The sequence below is a fragment of the Pinus tabuliformis genome, chromosome Q, assembly GCF_031772625.1.
Source record: "Pinus tabuliformis cultivar Carrire ecotype Pingquan chromosome Q, CPIR1, whole genome shotgun sequence".
Lineage (NCBI taxonomy): Eukaryota > Viridiplantae > Streptophyta > Pinopsida > Pinales > Pinaceae > Pinus > Pinus tabuliformis.
Window position 1 is genome coordinate 386,116,226 of NC_142296.1, and position 18,188 is coordinate 386,134,413.

Here is an 18,188-nt window from a genome sequence, read left to right on the forward strand (position 1 = left end):
ATTAACCCTACCACAAGTTGTTTTGATGCATTGGATAGGTGCACTTTTCAATTTTCCAACTTCTCCTTAGCATCATTGCCATCCAATATCACGTTTAGCATATTCACCTTCACATTACACTGTTTCTTGTAGAAAAATAAGGACACTTGTAGTAGTTTGCAACTCAACTTCTAAGCTTGCCCAAATTCACACGAAACACATGATTTTCCTTAATGCTCTATACATACTTACTGTCTTGATACTCGACACCTAACATACAGACAAGCTTGTAGATTGAAGCCCTAATTTCTCAATACCCAATATCTTGAAAGGCCAATGGTCGAGCTATCAAGCCACTGGGCCCTCGGGAAGAGGCTAAAGAGTGTCATTGATACTAATTAGTTGATATCTTAACATCCAAAAGCCCAACATCCACGTCGCCACTATATGGTTACCACCTATACATCACCTTGGTGCTAAGTCAACCTTCCATTGCCATGTCAACATCCCACATCACTTGCCACATTGGTATGCCATGTCATCTAGACCCACATTGGTGCCACATCATAATGAGACGTTAGCATGTCAAATCAACTGCCACACAATTGACATGTGGTATCCTCGGGTCCACATCCACTCACCACATCATTACTCTATAGTTATCAAGGTTTCTTGTTGGTGACTAGTGTCCTACTTACTAATGTCTACTACCCAATATTGTGACAATTTGATAGGTCGATGTACGGACAACTAATACATTGCATTAGTGTTGGTTGACCTTGAGGTGTCCTTAACACAGTTAGCCCGACATTTGACCTCTTGATGGACTATAGTCCCCAACCATCAAGTGAGAGTCCTTGAACCCTCTATCTCCATGAGCTAATGGATAATGTAGGATAATATGTTAATATCGGGGACATCTAACCTAGACTAGGTTAGTTGGGGCTTTTTGCACAATTAGGTGATGAGAGCACTATTTGCCATCATTATAAACCATGGGTATATAAATGTTGTATAGGTTTAATGTGAGGATTTTCCCAACAAGGATGACTTTTGTTAGGGCCTTGGACATCATCTAAGAAGAAACACTATTATCATCCTAGGGTCTACGAATAGTTTTTAAGATTTAGCAATAATATAAACCATGCACATTGTACAAAACCACTTCCCAATGCCTCTAAGATGAATAGTTTATAGGATGCAAATGTGTGTTTATAAATTTTTTAGGATGCAAAGGTTAGTTAATATTATATGGTTTATATTAATAAAATAAATGCGTAAATTAATAGAACTGTTGGCAAATAAACATTTAAAAAATTATTATGATGAAGAATTTTCAAACATTTTTGTGAGAAAATCTAAAATTTTATGGGAAAATTTAAAATTTTGTGGGAAAATTCAATTAATAGAACTGCTGGCAAATGAACCTTTAAAAAAATATTATGAAGAAGACTTAAATTTAAAATTTTGTGGGAAAATTTAAAATTTCGCTTATCTCCTTGGCTGGGCTTGGCTCGAATCGGCTGTTCTTATCTCCTTGGCTCGAAGTCCCATCGCCTGAACATTCTCTTCCAACGATTGATTAAGGTGTCACTGTCAGGGTTCACGCCTAGGAGGAAAGCTTATTTTCTGAACCAGCTGGCTTATATTAGTATATGATATTTGGCAAGTTGGGCTCTAAATATTTGGTATTCAACGATTTGGGAAACTTTTGAGCAGACAGATCAACGTGCTTTGAGGAGTAATAGCCAAGACAGGTTTACCAGCTCTGCATTTACTATTATTTTTTCTGTGAGGCCGATCTTCCATAGTTTTTGCCTAAAACAGGTATGTGTTTTAGCTTTCTGTTTGTTTTCTTAAAAAATAGCTCTTTGAAGATAGGGTGTAGAAACTGCAGGCAAAATTTTTATGTATGTTTTAGCTTCTCGATCCTCTCCAGTGCCATTCCTGCCTCCTCTGTAGCCCCCTCTATATCCACCTGACGCACCTCCTTAGTTGTTCCTGGGGTCACCTCCTCAACTCGAAAATAATTTCTTTTGAATCATTTTTAGATTGTATGGAGGGCGCAACAGTTGTTCCTGGGGTTTTCGATTTTATGGAGGGCACAAAAGTTGTTCCTGGGGTCACCTCTTCAACTCGAAAATAATTTCTTTTGAATCATTTTTCCATTGCATGGAGGGCACAACAATTTTCATTAGTATTAGTATTTGGAGGGCATTTCTCTGCCGAGGCGTACCATCCCACTTTCTTTGGTAATCAAAGAGTTTTCCCTGATCAGTTCTTGCCTGCAATCATCTTTGACATTGCTCCCATGCCCATCATAACTAAAAATGGGCGGATTAATTCAAAGGCACCTCCACTTCCCCTGAATTGCTTTTTCTGTTTGCACATCAAATCGAAGGTTTGAGGAGATGATTCATCAAGAGGGAGCACATTGACGGCTAGTGCCGATTTGGGTGGAGATTAAGGAGGGGACCCTCCACTCTGAGTATTTTGTAAAGTTATGATTATGCTTAGGGTATTTCTTATGAATCATTAGGGGAGATGGATCCTTTGGGTTAAAAACCTTGACAAATTAGATCTCTTTTGTGGAGAGTAGAGTGAAGGTTAGCCATTTCGTCTGCGGACGGGGAAGATTTGCGATCGTACACATAGACATTTGAATTGCAGAGACGGAAGTAGAAGAGACAGGGACCATAGCAGAACGAGGAAAGTAGAAAAGGCGCACAACAAGCGATATCATAGCAAAACTAGGAAAGTAGAAGAGACAGGGACCATAGCAGCTTCCTCCCACTCCAGCGAGAATCATTACATCCCATCGTATACCCTACCGGATTCCCAGTCGTTGCAGATTTCATCATAACCTGTCATCTCAGGGATAAAATTATACTAAAACACCCGCGACTATTGACCTTCCAAAAAATCATAATTTTTTTTTTCTTGGCACTTCTGCACTTGCTAAGAAAGCGATGAAGGAAAAAATACTAGTTGTGGCTGAGCAGTATACGTATATCTACACCGCAACCCAAAACTGGGTGAATCTAGCCGATCTTGCATTTCAAGACCTTGATAGGGGTATACCGATTTTATCAATAGGATGCATATGTTTGTATAGTTTTTTAGTGTCTTAATTAATCATATGACGAAAACCATAGTACAAGAATATGGTTTCAATGCTTCCCAACTGTTAAGTTCTTGAGGCTTGGTTGTGACTTGGAGAACTAGGAATATTTTGAGAAGAGTATATATATTCTTCTCAATCCATGTCCTTGCCTTGCAAGACCTTGAGAGGGGTATATAGATTCTTCTCAATGGAAAACAATTGCCGTTTGTGTGGTTGTTTATGATCTTGCCATTTATTCACGTATTTTTGTAATATGTGAAAAGTTGCAACCTCATTAAATGACACTTACACAGCTAGAATACACCAGTGCTACCTCTAGAGAGATAAAATCAACTGCGTTCATCTGATTCCTCAGTGCTCAAGATACTGGCCCATTGTATACACATAATTGAAGGGAATATCCTTCGCTTTGACAAGTGAAATAGCCAGTAAACTCAAGGCAGCAATATCAAGATGAGTCCATATGTGCCACATTATTAGATTGACTTGGTAAACTGATATCCTGTTGCCTGTTCAGATTGTTGGGGCTACCTTTAGATTCTTTCTTTTTGATTGTACAAACTTTAAACACATACCCAACCCATTTCCTTGTAAGCATTACTAAGCATAGGATGATAATATGGGGCATTTTCTTGGATCAGATTCCAGCTTAGTTATTTCCTCTGCTTTTGGGCATATGTAAAGTTAAGTGCATTTTAATGGAATGTGATTGCTTGTTTTTGTGTTAAGATATCTGCAAATTTCCTTCCTGACACTTTCACATCAATGTAAGAGAAGTCCTTATAATCAAATGGGTATTTATCCCAGGAGTTTATTCTTGCGCATTCTCACACTTTCAAGGCATGCATATGTGCCATAAATCATAGACAAGTACCCAGACTAGAAGAAAACTCAAAGTTAGAACCTCTTTTGACAGCGTATAGGTCCTCCTCATAAGACAGTTGTAGAGACTTCTCCCTTCAACGCAGTTGGGCTTCAAGACTACGGCTAAGATGTGTTAGGTCTCCTTACTTGAACAACACCTAAAACACATCCTTTAGGACTGTGTATTGAGTCTCTTTCTTATTGTGGATTAGGGGTTCATTTAGGCTCTCTTTGACTGCGTCTTAGCTGTGAATAGAAGACTGTGGCTAGGGCTCTTTTGGAGCTTCCTTTGACAGCGTATGGAAGCCTCCTTGCTGTGATGAAGAGCCTTCTTTTGGGACATCGAAGGAGCCTCTCTTCACTTTGATTTAATCCCTTTAGGACAGCATATAAGGCTTGTGGCTAGGGCACATTGTACAGCAACTAGGGCTCCTCCAAGGCTGCGGCTATGACTCTTCCTTTAAGACTGTGTTTAGGGCAGCATTAGCCCTCCCTTGATAGCAGATTAGTGCACAACTGAACAAGAACTTCAACTCCTAGTTTGGACTGCGGTTAGGGCATCATATCTCTATTAGGACAACATATAGAATACTTCTTGACTGTGGCCAGACTATCTCATTTCCTCTTGCGTCTAGGGCTTCATCATCTAGATCTCTCTAGCCAGCAAAACCCAAAACAAGTGGAGAGAGATCAAGAGTTAAGTGTGTGTACAAAGTGACTTGAAAACCTCTTCTATTTATAATAAAACGTTGAGGCTAAGATAAAGATCCAGTAAATGAGCAAGAAGTAGGAAATGATAGATCATGATGTGGAACACCTTTCCATGAGGTTATATGTCATGATTGAACCCTAAACGTCTCTCTAATAAAAGAGAAAGAGAAAATAATGCCACAAGTGTAAAATAACACTAACAAATTGCAAAAAATAAACCTTGTGCATGGTTGTTGACTTGGCTAGGGAGAGTTGCTCCTGCTATTATATTTGATTATTATCGCCCATGATGCTAACCTATGTAAGCCTCTCATGCATCTTTTGCAAAAATTAGATTTCTAGTTTGTTATATTGGGTTATCACACCATAATTGTCTTGGACCTAATACATCATCATCACTCCAATGATTTTGAATGTTTTAAAAAAAATTCCCTTCTAATACATGCCCCATGTTAACTTTCTCAAAACTATCTTTGAGTTTTCCTCAAACCTATAATTTTGTTAGAAAATCTCTACATGATTGTTTCCATAATTTTTCATATACAATAATCTTTACCAATAATATTATGATTTTTATTATACTTGTGATAATTGCAAGCTATAATATTTTATGATAATACCACATTTACAACCTATATAGTATGGGTGGTTATTGAAAATCATGTTGGAGACTCTGATGACCCTATTGATTTTCACCATTTTTAGATTTTGGCTTTTTATGCAATTTTCACAAGCTTCCAATCATTTGTTAAAATTATAATACATAAATAAAAAAACATAAATTTTATTTTCAATAAACTAAGATAGCCTAAATGAAGCCACAAGTATGAATTTACAGCTTTTGTCGAAGCTCACCTTTTTCATACAGCTGAGTTTTGTGTACCTCAACATCACACTCAATGCTAAGTACATATTATGGTAAAAGTTCATCTATTTTAAGACTTCTGCTTAAGAACTTGGAATTATACTTCCAACTCCTTTCTTTCAATAATAAAATTTCTTTTTCATAAAATTTTAAACAGATAGACAATGCCTTCATCCTTATGAACGAAATTTACAATGCAAAGGGATGCAATTAACGACCAGTTGACTAGAGAATGCAATCCTAGCTCTCAACATGGAAGAAATGTATAAAGTTGGTGTTATGATGCTACTTGTGTTCATGCCATCCCCAGTAACTGCTGCAAATTTATCACCCCCTGGGCAAATGTTCTTTTTGGCTTGATTTTGTTTTGAATGGACACACACTGGAGGAAGCTGATCAATTCCCATCATCCATTAAGAGCAAGGAGTTTAAAGCGGGGACTTGGAGGCTTTACTGTAATTATGAAAGGCAGTTAAATTCTGATATAATTGGAACACTGTCCAACTGGGTCATTGAGAATTCAAAGAATGTATGCTTGCGGAATGGTATTTCATGCAGACAACACATTAGAAGAGTGGTTGCCAATGCCATAATCTTCTTCAATTATAGGGTTGGAAGATACACTTTTCTCCATCTCTTGATAACCTCTCGTTATTTGCATTTTGAATCTTTCATATAACATTTGACAGAAAGAATTTCATCATAGTTTGGACAACTTAAAGCACTACTGGAATGTTAGTGACCTCACCTTTATTTTCGATACGGCTCTATTCCAAAGGAATTGTCTAATTGCACACACTTTCAATGGATCCAAATTCCATATAACAACTTGTTGAATGGGACCATACCAACAGAATCTGACCGTTAGAGGGACTGCAGCACTGCACGCCTCTAGCTGGTAATATCTTTATGCATTTTTTCTTTGAAACGAAATCACAATCGAAGATTTGAATGTGTACCTGTTCGGATTTATCTTCTCAGGGATGATTAGTCCAGAGAAATTGCTGAGGAAGAGGAACATGTATTTACCCTCCCAATTTGTTTGCATACAAATTCAATAATGGCAGGCTTTTAAGGCTTCCCATGCTAGTGTTAAACAATTATACTCTGTTCTTTCCACCGGATTTTCCAAATATTGATTACAAATTCCCAGAACTTGTTATGGTGAATTTATTGTTGTATAAAACCAACACCATAACAAACAAGCTTCAAACTTCCCTTCAAATCAACACCTGCAAGATTATTATAATAAAAAACAACTTAATTAGATCTGTAATCCAGGAATATAAAAACCGTGAGACCAGTGAAGAAAAACGAAAACCCAGTGCACAACTTAAAATTCTAAGATCGTTGAATAGGTACAACGTGCCAGGAAATTCACCTGTCAGTGCATTTTCCCGTGTACCCATCTGCTTGATACAGTTAGCTCAAGACTCTCGTATAGTGGCCAAGAAGTGATTACAATGATGAAGACTGCTATAGACGCTGGAAAGGCTGTGACTAGATTTCACTGAGCTGCAAGCTGGATACAGTTGGTCGAGGAACAATGAGCAGAGAAAACTGCATTAGATGCTGAAAAGACTGAGTCCAGATTTCCATTGAGTATCAATAGTAGCTTCCATGCAGATGGCCAAAATTCCGAAAATATTGGCAAAGATGTGATTAAAATGAGCACAGAGAATTGCCACAGATGTTGGAAAAATTGTATTCCGCTTAGATCTGGGACATTTTTGCTCAGATCTGGGACACCTTGGTTCTTTGTAACTGTATCTATTTAACTACCATGTAATGAAATATTATGTAAACCATGAAATTTAAAGTTCAAATTCGCATGAATCAGACCCACCAAAAAAATATACCTCACAACAAGTTACTTGCTTATATATAAGCTTCAACTTTCAACTTGCATGCAGATTGGGGAATCACTATTCTCCATTCCGCTTGTTTCCAGGAATGAGTCCCTCCTTGCTGTTTTCTGCTGGATCTAATCTTGCTCATAGATTTGTCAAGGTTAACTCATGATGGGTTCATAAATCTTGCTGGTGAGGCTACTTCTACATAGGTTTAGGAAGGCCAACTGACTCAAAGTGGCAATGGCTTTACGCCATTCTGTCCTTGAAGCTACATGCCCATATAACATCAGATCTGTTATTTACATAGGTGCCAATGTAATTGTGGTGTCTAGTTGAATGAATCCACAAACACTATCCCAAAATTACAGATCTGTGGTTAAAGATGAGATCGATCTAGTTGGATTCAAGCCAAAAAGATGACAGAGAATCAAGATGGGTTCAGCAAGTCAAAGGAGCTGGAATACTTCCTTTAAGGCCATTCGAAGTATGGACCCTCTCAAACTTCCAAGTTTTGCCCCTTAAAGGTGAGTAGAATTAGACAGTTCCTTTGAAATAAAACCCCACTGCGAACTAAAACTAAGGTCATGTATTCCCAGGAGCGCTTTAAGCTACACAAACTATGATGGAATTCTTTCAATGACAATTTTTTTTATAAGATTCAGAGTGCACAATAACTAGAGATTGTGAAGCGATGAGGAAATGATACCTTCCAATCCTAATTTAGAGAATATTGTGGCAACCAATTCTCTGGTGTGTTGCATACACCAAATACCATTCCAAGGACATGCATTCTCTGAGTTTTCAGAGGTAAATTTGGACATCAATCAAGTTGAATCAGAAGGACAAAAGAGCCCCCGCGTCTCTGATTTCTCACCCCACCCGCGTTTATCATTCATATGAACGGACTTGCTTTCTCCAGCATGCGTTCATTCAAAACAAAAGCAAGTTACAAGAAAACTTCCACCCAGAAGATCATATATAAAATCTTCTTAATGATCTGAATATGGCTTCTCAGAGCGATTAATAGTTGCAGCAGTTACAGTGGCTGGAGCCATGGTGGATGCCCGGAAACTTCCTGAAACATTTCATTCTTTATTTCTTGTGTCCATAAATAGATACAGGTCTGATTAGAACTTTCTAGTGGGTGGAAATATCAAAACAGAACTGATAAGACCGGGTCTGATTAGACCTTTCTAGTGGGTGGAAATATCAAAACAGAACTGATAAGACCGATTTACTATAGAGGGCTGAACTGGATGGCCAGTAGACTGAACGGTGTCCATAAATAGCTACAGGTCTGATTAGACCTTTGTAGTGGGTGGAAATATGAATCCAGATATGATAAGACTGATTTACTGTAGAGGGCTGAACTGGATGGCCACTGAACACATAAAGTCTGGTCAGGTCAAGTCTGGATGCACCAAAGAGAATTGAACTCACACCTCGAAATACTTTATGTAGTTCAACCAACTGAATTATCCATAGCACTAGGTGGTGCCTTTATTTTGCTAAATAGTTCTAGTGCACTACCTTTGCATGTTGTATATGTACTTGTATGTTTCTTTGGTAGAGATTTCTCCACCATGAGAAAGACCGCCCCAAGAATGCCTATCTGCCCTCTTAGACAGAGCAATATCTGCATGATAGAGATGAGATCTGTAATTTTCCCATTTGACATTGAGCTCCATCAGAAGAGCCAAATTTTCAGCATGTGGCCAACTGGAAGAGGAGGAAATGACAGATTGTTGGCAGCCAATATCAGCAAGAGTGAACAGCTCATGCCCGTGAAGAAACTGGATGATTGGGGGAGGAAGAATGTGATTCCCAGCCAATTCAATGATTGCATCAAGGTCAATGCGAATTATGTCGCCACGTCTAACCATCCATATTATATATCCCTGTATCCAAGGCTTAGATTTCGTCAAGATATTCCAAATGAAAGACACATTATTCTTAACCGGAGCCCCAACTAGGATCCAGTTTTCCAGGGTAGCATGATTGAGATATTTTTTAATAATGATTTTTTGCTAAATACCAAGGCACTTGAAGGCCGTCCATAGATTTTTGATGAGAAGTACCAGATTGAAAGTGTGAGTGTGTTTGATGCCCCAACCTCCATCAATGGGCTTGCAAATTGAGTCTAGTTTAGATAGGTGAAGCGTATTTTTGTAACCGGACCCAACCCATAAGGAATCTGCCATGGTGGAGTTGATTTTGTGAATAATTGACATTGGAAAATGAAACAAATGCATCCAGTAGACAATGATACCTTGTAGGACTACCTTTATCATGACCATCCTACTGTCTAAAGAGAGCCATCTGTTTTCCCATAACCACAGTTTATTTTCAAAATTTTGAATGAGCCAATGCAAAAACCTCTTCTCATAGTTACTGGGCTTCAGCAAAAGGCCTGACTCTAATCCCAAATAGTTCTACAATTTTTTTAGTCTCCCCATCCTCCACAGAGTGGAGAAATGACAGATTGTTGGCAGCCAAAATCAGCAAGAGTGAACAACTCATGCCTGTGAAGAAACTGGATGATTGGGGGAGCAAGAGTGAACAGCTCATGCTCTAGGGTGCACTTGTTGTGCTTTCCCCTTTGTACATCTTTTTTTTCCCGGCAGTTGCCTTTGGCACCTATTCTAAATGACAACAGACAAGTGATGCTATTCTAAATGACAATAGACAAGTGATGTTTTTCATTGACAATGATCTGCCTGATTGTTGTGCACTATTCAATTTTGCAATTATCTTTAATGCCCGCACCTGTAAACTTTACTGAGATGACAACTAAATTGATTATATAGCTGTTTGTCTTAGTGCCTGTATTTCTGAACTTTACTCTACTGGTAACTGTAGTAATGCTAGAGCTGTTGCCTTCTTGCCCGTGCTTTTCAGCTTTGTTTGGACAATAACATTACTACATTAATAGCTAGTTTGTAAATTGAGTCCGTCTTAAAGGAATTCATAATAGATCAAATCATGGTGCTGGTGCTAAAAATGCTTTGTTTGAGCATTTCTCTAATTTGTCTGCACAGGATGAGTGAAATGCTGACTGGAGAGCACTTATGGATATTAGCCTTGGTCTAAGACTGCAAATTCTGCTTTGATTTTTCATTCACACTCTATCTAGTACTAGAGGCATGGTTGGTTGGGGTCAAGTATTGAGCTTGGACCCCACACCAACACAAGAGGATATATTTTTATACTTGATGCCCTTCTTTTTCCTAGTCAATCCAATTCCAGGGTGATCCAGATTAATACAAGTCTTTTTTCCCTGAAAGAAGGCCCTTGTGACTGTTAGTAGCTGAAGACCCAACGATTCATCATTATTAAGGTTTTCCACATATGTATCTATTGAGATAGGGGAAGTATCCATTTCTGTATTTTTATATGAAGGAGGAGATGAAGCCAAAGACCTCAGGTCTGGATATAGATTGGAATATTTGTCTTTGGAAATGTGTCAGTGTTGACTTGCCATATGAATGATAATATAATCTACATTATTTTCCATTATGCTATGTCTATGTGGCACCGATTGGGAGTCCATTCAAAGGATTATCTTTCCAAGAGCCATTTGACTAGTGTCCTTTATTCTGCAATTATGGATGGGAGCTTACTGGGCTTCAGCAAAAGGCCTGACTCTAATTCCAAATAATTCTACAATTTTTTTAGTCTCCCCATCTTCCACACAGTGGAGAAATGACAGATTGTTGGCAGCCAATATCAGCAAGAGTGAACAGCTCATGCCTGTGAAGAAACTGGATGATTGGGGGAGCAAGAGTGAACAGCTCATTGCCTTTTATCCTTAGTTAAACATTCCCATATTAGTTGTGAAGCTAGTAAAGCATTTAGAAGTCCATAAAAGATTTACAATAGTGACTGTGTAAAAATGAAATTTGTACTCTACTATCTGCTCCCATTGACCTAACCCTTGGTTGTTTGTGGGCATTCATAAAATTATATTATTTTCTGATTGGAAGTAGGCAAAGATAGATGCCACGGGAACTCTGAGCTGCATATAGACAGACTTGTGTCCACTGAAGATCTTAAGCCTTAATCAGGAGGGGAGATATAGGTTGGGTTGAATGTAGTAGCTTTGGCTTGGAAGAGAAATCTAGAGGTAAATTAATAGTTTTTATTCAAAACAGAGTATGCAAGGTTATGTTTCTTGCTGATTGAAAAAGCCAGGGGACATAGGCTCTATATTTTGCAAAGCAATAGCACAGCCTGTGTATTGGCCAATATTCATTGTTTCCACTTTAGCAGATAATATTTTGGGTGTTATATGGATGCAACAAACATAAAAAAATGATGGACATTGAAGTGGGCCTCTAGTCCCATGTGTCATGGTCACTTGTGACCATGTCTGTAGCATAGTCAAGAACATATAAAGATATGTAGTGCCTAGTTACTAATGCAATGAGGTGGTACCATTATCCAAAATTGACCAAAAATACCCTGTAACCATATGAACCTATACAACGTTCTAACTTCTAAACAACCTGAACATAGCAAGGAACATTGTTGAAGTGAAATGCATGCATCGACAAAAATGGTCCTAATACCTTAAAATTAGATCTCTGTACCATTAATATTTTTAAGTTTAAGAGTATAGATTCTAGAAGCTAGATATCTCGAAGTTAAAGAGTATAGAAGCTACCATAAATGTTTGCTGGAGTTTTATTTAGCCATAGTTGTTCCTAAAGTAAATCAAACCATGTTGTTGAAGTTGGGGTATTGATTGTTACTCTGGACTGTTGGAGTAATATCTGTAATGTTTGTGCTTCTGGGAAATACTCTTGATGCTGAGGCTTTTGAGTGTTTACTAAACTTCCTTGTAGTGATCTGAGGATGCACCGGTTTATCTTAGGTACACTCTATACTCAACAATCATATAAAGTGAGCGATTCATTTCCATTTAAATGGATTAGCAGGAAATGGAAAGAGGGATTTTATGTGACATCAATGGCAACTGCTAGAAATCAACGGGGTATGGTTATGTCAAGGAATGCAGGGTTTTCAAATCAGGTGATCTTTTGTTCTGAAAAATTAGATAGCATTATTTTTATTCTTCACAGAAATTCAGGTTGCATTTGCCATGCTATTTGCTTTATAATCTGAATCTCTTTAATAAACCATTATTTCTCATTAACTACTAGTTGCACCTGTTCAGTCTATTGAGCTTGAGCTTGATTAACGCTTCGAACATCTACTTTTCCCAGCACTCATGTAAAGGTTTGATTTATACTACTAAATTTGATTCATCAAAGTCTTTTAGGTTACTATTTCCTCTAGAGAGTGGCCTGGATTGATAGGTCCCAGAGGAGTAATCTTGGGTGGCATTGAAGGCTCTTGATGGTGACAAAGAAGTCCTAATGGAAGGAAATGGACCAGGAATGCATATTTGAGCAGCTTTCCTTTCCAACATTTTGCATTGTCAAATGTTCACCATCGGTAAAACTTTCTGATTTATCACATTTTCCTTTTCAGATTTAACAGCATGTTAAAAAGACATCAAAGAGACACTCACAATGAAAGAAGATGTTGTGTACCAAAATTTGATCTCTGATTGACACAGTGGCATTTTTCTTTTCTGATTGATCAATAGGTATACAATAGTGAGTGTGTGAAAATGACCTGGGATAGATTTGGACAAAAATAACCTATTCGAAAAGTGGGAATTCCAACAAATATCATGATGAAGAGGAAACTCAACCTGATTGTACAAGTTCAAATGCAAAAATCTCCAGCAATATATTTGAATTGGTTAGTGAAGATGACACGGTAGGTCATCGACAGATTAATGGATCAAAATGTAAGAAGTCCAAATTCTCTTCTGAGCTGGACCAATCAAAATCTTCTAGTTCTGATGAGGAGTTCAGAAAATTTTGCAGACTGAGGCCTGTACGAAGGAACAATTTTGAATCATTAGGACTGGTCAGAGCATATCCTTGAACATGAGATGGCCTTGCACAATAGTCTTGTTTACTTTAAATTAAAGGTCAATTATTATGCTCCGTAGGCAATTACAAATTCTCTTTGGGCACCTTGTCTCTCCATTGTACAAGCAATTAGACAGCACAAAACATAAGTCTTTTATTGTATCCGCTGTAAAATCAATCATCTAATCTTTTACTTTCAATTCTTTCCCTTGAAAAAAATAAAGATTTGTGTTATTCTTACGTAACTACAAATGCTCAATGCAGTGATACTCTCTTATTGTCTGTAGTTTCATGGGCATTGAACAAAACCATGCTTTTATGAGATATGAATAGAACTTTAGATTCTTGTGATTGGTTTTCTGTTCTATATATGATTCTTTGTTGTTAGAGGGGCACCTCTCTCTCTCTCTACACACATATCTCTATATATTTATATTTATATTTTTTCCCCCAAAAAAAACTCTGGGAACCCCTCACTTCCTTAGAATATCCAGATGGATGATATGTGTGTGTGTAATCCCCTCAAAAAAACTTGGGGATCCTCCCCTCCCCCTTCTTCCCTTGGAATATCCAGATGGAGGACAGCTCAACTGCCAGCCACAATGGTAGTTGGTAACCCACCAGGACCCAATCAGGCTCAAGACTCAACACGTCTTGAACCAGAGACCTCATGGAAAACTCCACCTTCAAACAATCCATTTAAACTAATTGAGGTAACCCATTGGACTTGATTAATATTGAAGTAAATGGTTGTGGCCTTTGATCCATTAATGTGTGCATGGGTCATGGAACCATTTAATACAATTCTTCTAGGTGCATCCACACATTTGATCACTACCTCTAGGTGACCTCATGATTCCAGGAAAAGTCCTAATGGGAATTGAACCCGCCCATTAGTGGAAAATAAATTCCTTGCTGCTCACCATTGGATCTCTCTCTCTATATATATTTCCTCTTTGAGAACCTCTTTCTTGGAATCAGAATCGAGGGTTGAAGTTACTTAGAATTCAATCAGGAATCAAATCCCTTTCTTCGAACCTCTTTTCTTAGAATCAGAATCTAGAATTGAATTTACATAGATTTTAATCGGGAATCATAGGAAAATTTGGCTAAAAATACAAAACACAAGTCTTTTATTGTATCCACTGTAAAATCAATCATCTAATCTTTTACTTTCAATTCTTTCCCTTGAAAAAAATAAAGGTTTTTGTTATTCTTACGTAACTACAAATGCTCAATGCAGTGATACTCTCTTATTGTCTGTAGTTTCATGGGGATTGAACAGAACCATGCTTTTATGAAATATGAATAGAACTTTAGATTTTTGTGATTGGTTATCTATTCTATATATGATTCTTTGCTGTTAGATAGCATTATTTTTATTCTTCACAAAATTTCAGGTTGCATTTGCCATGCTATTTGCTTTATAATCTGAATCTCTTTAATAAACCATTATTTCTCATTAACTACTAGTTGCATCTGTTTAGTCTGTTGAGCTTGATTTTCTCTATCCAAGTGAAGGTATTCACAGACGCTGGGACAGTGGCTATCGAATAACTTCTATTGATGCAACTTCTGATCAAGCTGCATTCATCCTGAGCAAGCCGAAAAAGAAATCAAGTGAAGTATAGGAAACGCTTCGAACATCTGCTTTTCCCAGTACTCATGTAAAGGTTTGATTTATACTACTAAATTTGATTCATCAAAGTCTTTTAGGTTACTATTTCCTCTAGAGAGTGGTCTGGACTGATAGGACCTTGAGGAGTAATCTTGGGTGGCATTGAAGGCTCTTGATGGTGACAAAGAAGTCCTAATGGAAGGAAATGGACCAGGAATGCATATTTGAGCAACTTTCCTTTCCAACATTTTGCATTGTCAAATGTTCACCATTGGTAGAACTTTCTGATTTATCACATTTTCCTTTTCAGATCTAACAGCATGTTAAAAAGACATCAAAGAGACACTCACAATGAAAGAAGATGTTGTGTAGCAAAATTTGATCTCTGATTGACATAGTAGCATTTTTCTTTTCTAATTGATCAATAGGTATACAATAGTGACTGTGTAAAAATGACTTAGGATAGATTTGGACAAAAATGACCTATACGAAAAGTGGCAATTCCAACAAATATCATGATGAACAGGAAACTCAAGTTGATTGTACAAGTTCAAATGCAAAAATCTCCATCTCCAGCAATATATTTGAAGTTTGAATTGGTTAGTGAATATGACACGGTAGGTCATCGACAGATTAATGGATCAAAATGTAAGAAGTCCAAATTCTCTTCTGAGCTAGACCAATCAGAATCTTCTAGTTCTGATGAGGAGTTCAGAAAATTTTGCAGACAAAGGCCTACACGAAGGAACGATTTTGAATCATTAGGACTGAAGGTCAGAGCATATCGCTGAACATGAGACGGACTTGCACAATAGTCTTGTTTACTTTAAATTAAAGGTCAATTATTATGCTCCGTAGGCAATTACAAATTCTCTTTAGGCACCTTGTCTCTCCATTGTACAAGCAATTAGACAGCCCAAAACATAAGTCTTTTATTGTATCCGCTGTAAAATCAATCATCTAATCTTTTACTTTCAATTCTTTCCCTTGAAAAAAATAAAGATTTGTGTTATTCTTACGTAAATACAAATGCTCAATGTAGTGATACTCTATTATTGTCTGTAGTTTCAGGGGCATTGAACAGAACCATGCTTTTATGAAATATGAAATATGAATAGAACTTTAGATTCCTGTGATTGATTTTCTGTTCTATATATGATTCTTTGCTGTTAGAGGGGCACCTCTCTCTCTCTACACACACATATATCTATATATTTATGTTTATATTTTTTCCCCCAAAAAAACCTCTGGGGACCCCCTCACTTCCTTAGAATATCCAGATGGATGATGTGTGTGCGTGTAATCGCCGCAAAAAAACTTGGGGATCATCCCCTCCCCATTCTTCCCTTGGAATATCTAGATGGAGGACAACTCAACTGCGAGCCACAATGGCAGCTGGTAACCCACCAGGACCCAATCAGACTCAAGACTCATCATGACTTGAACGAGAGACCTCATGGCAAACTCCACCTTCAAACAGTCCATTTAAACTAATTGAGGTAACCCATTGGAATTGATTAATATTGAAGTAAATTGTTGTGGCCTTTGATCCATTAATGTGTGCATGGGTCATGAAACCATTTAATACAATTCTTCTAGGTATAGCCACACATTTGATCACAACCTCTAGGTGGCCTCATGATTCCAGGAAAAGTCCTAATGGGAATTGAACTCGCCCACTAGTGGAAAATAAATTCCTTGCTGCTCACCATTGGATCTCTCTCTCTATATATATATTTCCCCTTTGAGAACCTCTTTCTTGGAATCAGAATCGAGGGTTGAATTTACTTAGAATTCAATCAGGAATCAAATCCCTTTCTTGGAACCTCTTTTCTTAGAATCAGAATCTAGAATTGAATTTACATATATTTTAATCGGGAATCAAAGGAAAATTTGGCTAAAAATAAAAAGAACATAAGTCTTTTATTGTATCCGCTGTAAAATCAATCATCTAATCTTTTACTTTCAATTCTTTCCCTTGAAAAAAATAAAGATTTGTGTTATTCTTATGTAACTACAAATGCTCAATGCAGTGATACTCTCTTATTGTCTGTAGTTTCATGGGCATTGAACAGAACCATGCTTTTATGAAATATGAATAGAACTTTAGATTCTTGTGATTGGTTTTCAGTTATATATATGATTCTTTGCTGTTAGAGGGGCACCTCTCTCTCTCTCTACACACATATATCTATATATTTATATTTTTTCCCCCAAAAAACCTCGGGGACCCCCTCACTTCCTTAGAATATCTAGATTGATGATGTGTGTGTGTGTAGTCCCCCAAAAAAACTTGGGATCCCCGCTCCCCCCCCCCCGCTTCTTCCCTTGGAATATCCAGATGGAGGACAACTCAACTGCCAGCCACAATGGCAGCTGGTAACCCACCAGGACCCAATCAGACTCAAGACTCATCAGGACTTGAACCAGAGACCTCATGGCAAACTCCACCTTCAAACAGTCCATTTAAACTAATTGAGGTAACCCATTGGACTTGATTAATATTGAAGTAAATTGTTGTGGCCTTTGATCCATTAATGTGTGCATGGGTCATGAAACCATTTAATACAATCCTTCTAGGTGCAACCACACATTTGATCACTACCTCTAGGTGGCCTCATGATTCCAGGAAAAGTCCTAATGGGAATTGAACTCGCCCATTAGTGGAAAATAAATTCCTTGCTGCTCGCCATTGGATCTCTCTCTCTATATATATATTTCCCCTTTGAGAACCTCTTTCTTGGGATCAGAATCAAGGGTTGAATTTATTTAGAATTCAATCAGGAATCAAATCCCTTTCTTGGAACCGCTTTTCTTAGAATTAGAATCTAGAATTGAATTTACATAGATTTTAATCGGGAATCAAAGGAAAATTTGGCTAAAAAAAAAAAAAAACATAATACACCAATTATAACATGACAAAACTTAATGGTTAAAAGTATGTGTTTCCTTCTAAAAAGTAAATAATAATAATAATAAATAATTATATTAAATTAGAAATACACCAATTATAATATGACAAAAATTATTAAGTTTTCTTAAAACATGCAAATTATTACTACCAGAAGGAAAAGATATTGCAGACAAAGTGCACTCATTGTTCTCCCAACAATGAGATTTTACTGCGATATATTTTCCTCCTTGCAATTTTACCAATGATCACCAGTCCAAAGAACACTTTCCCAATCTTCTGATTAAACATGCACTGTTCACTTGGTTTCTTGGTTTT

The 18,188-nt window shown here is 37.4% G+C and overlaps 1 long non-coding RNA gene across 2 annotated transcripts; it reads left to right on the forward strand.

Annotated features, from left to right (window-relative positions):
* The first annotated feature begins 1,668 nt into the window (after positions 1-1,668).
* LOC149219797 (uncharacterized) lies at positions 1,669-13,328 on the forward strand. Of its 2 annotated transcripts, none has more exons than XR_016249254.1 (4): positions 1,669-1,806; positions 12,270-12,427; positions 12,678-12,853; positions 13,008-13,328. It is a non-coding gene; the product is annotated as an uncharacterized LOC149219797 (long non-coding RNA). The 2 variants fall into 2 exon arrangements; XR_016249255.1 differs by having other exon boundaries at positions 1,698-1,806; positions 12,241-12,427.
* The last annotated feature ends 4,860 nt before the right edge of the window (positions 13,329-18,188 follow it).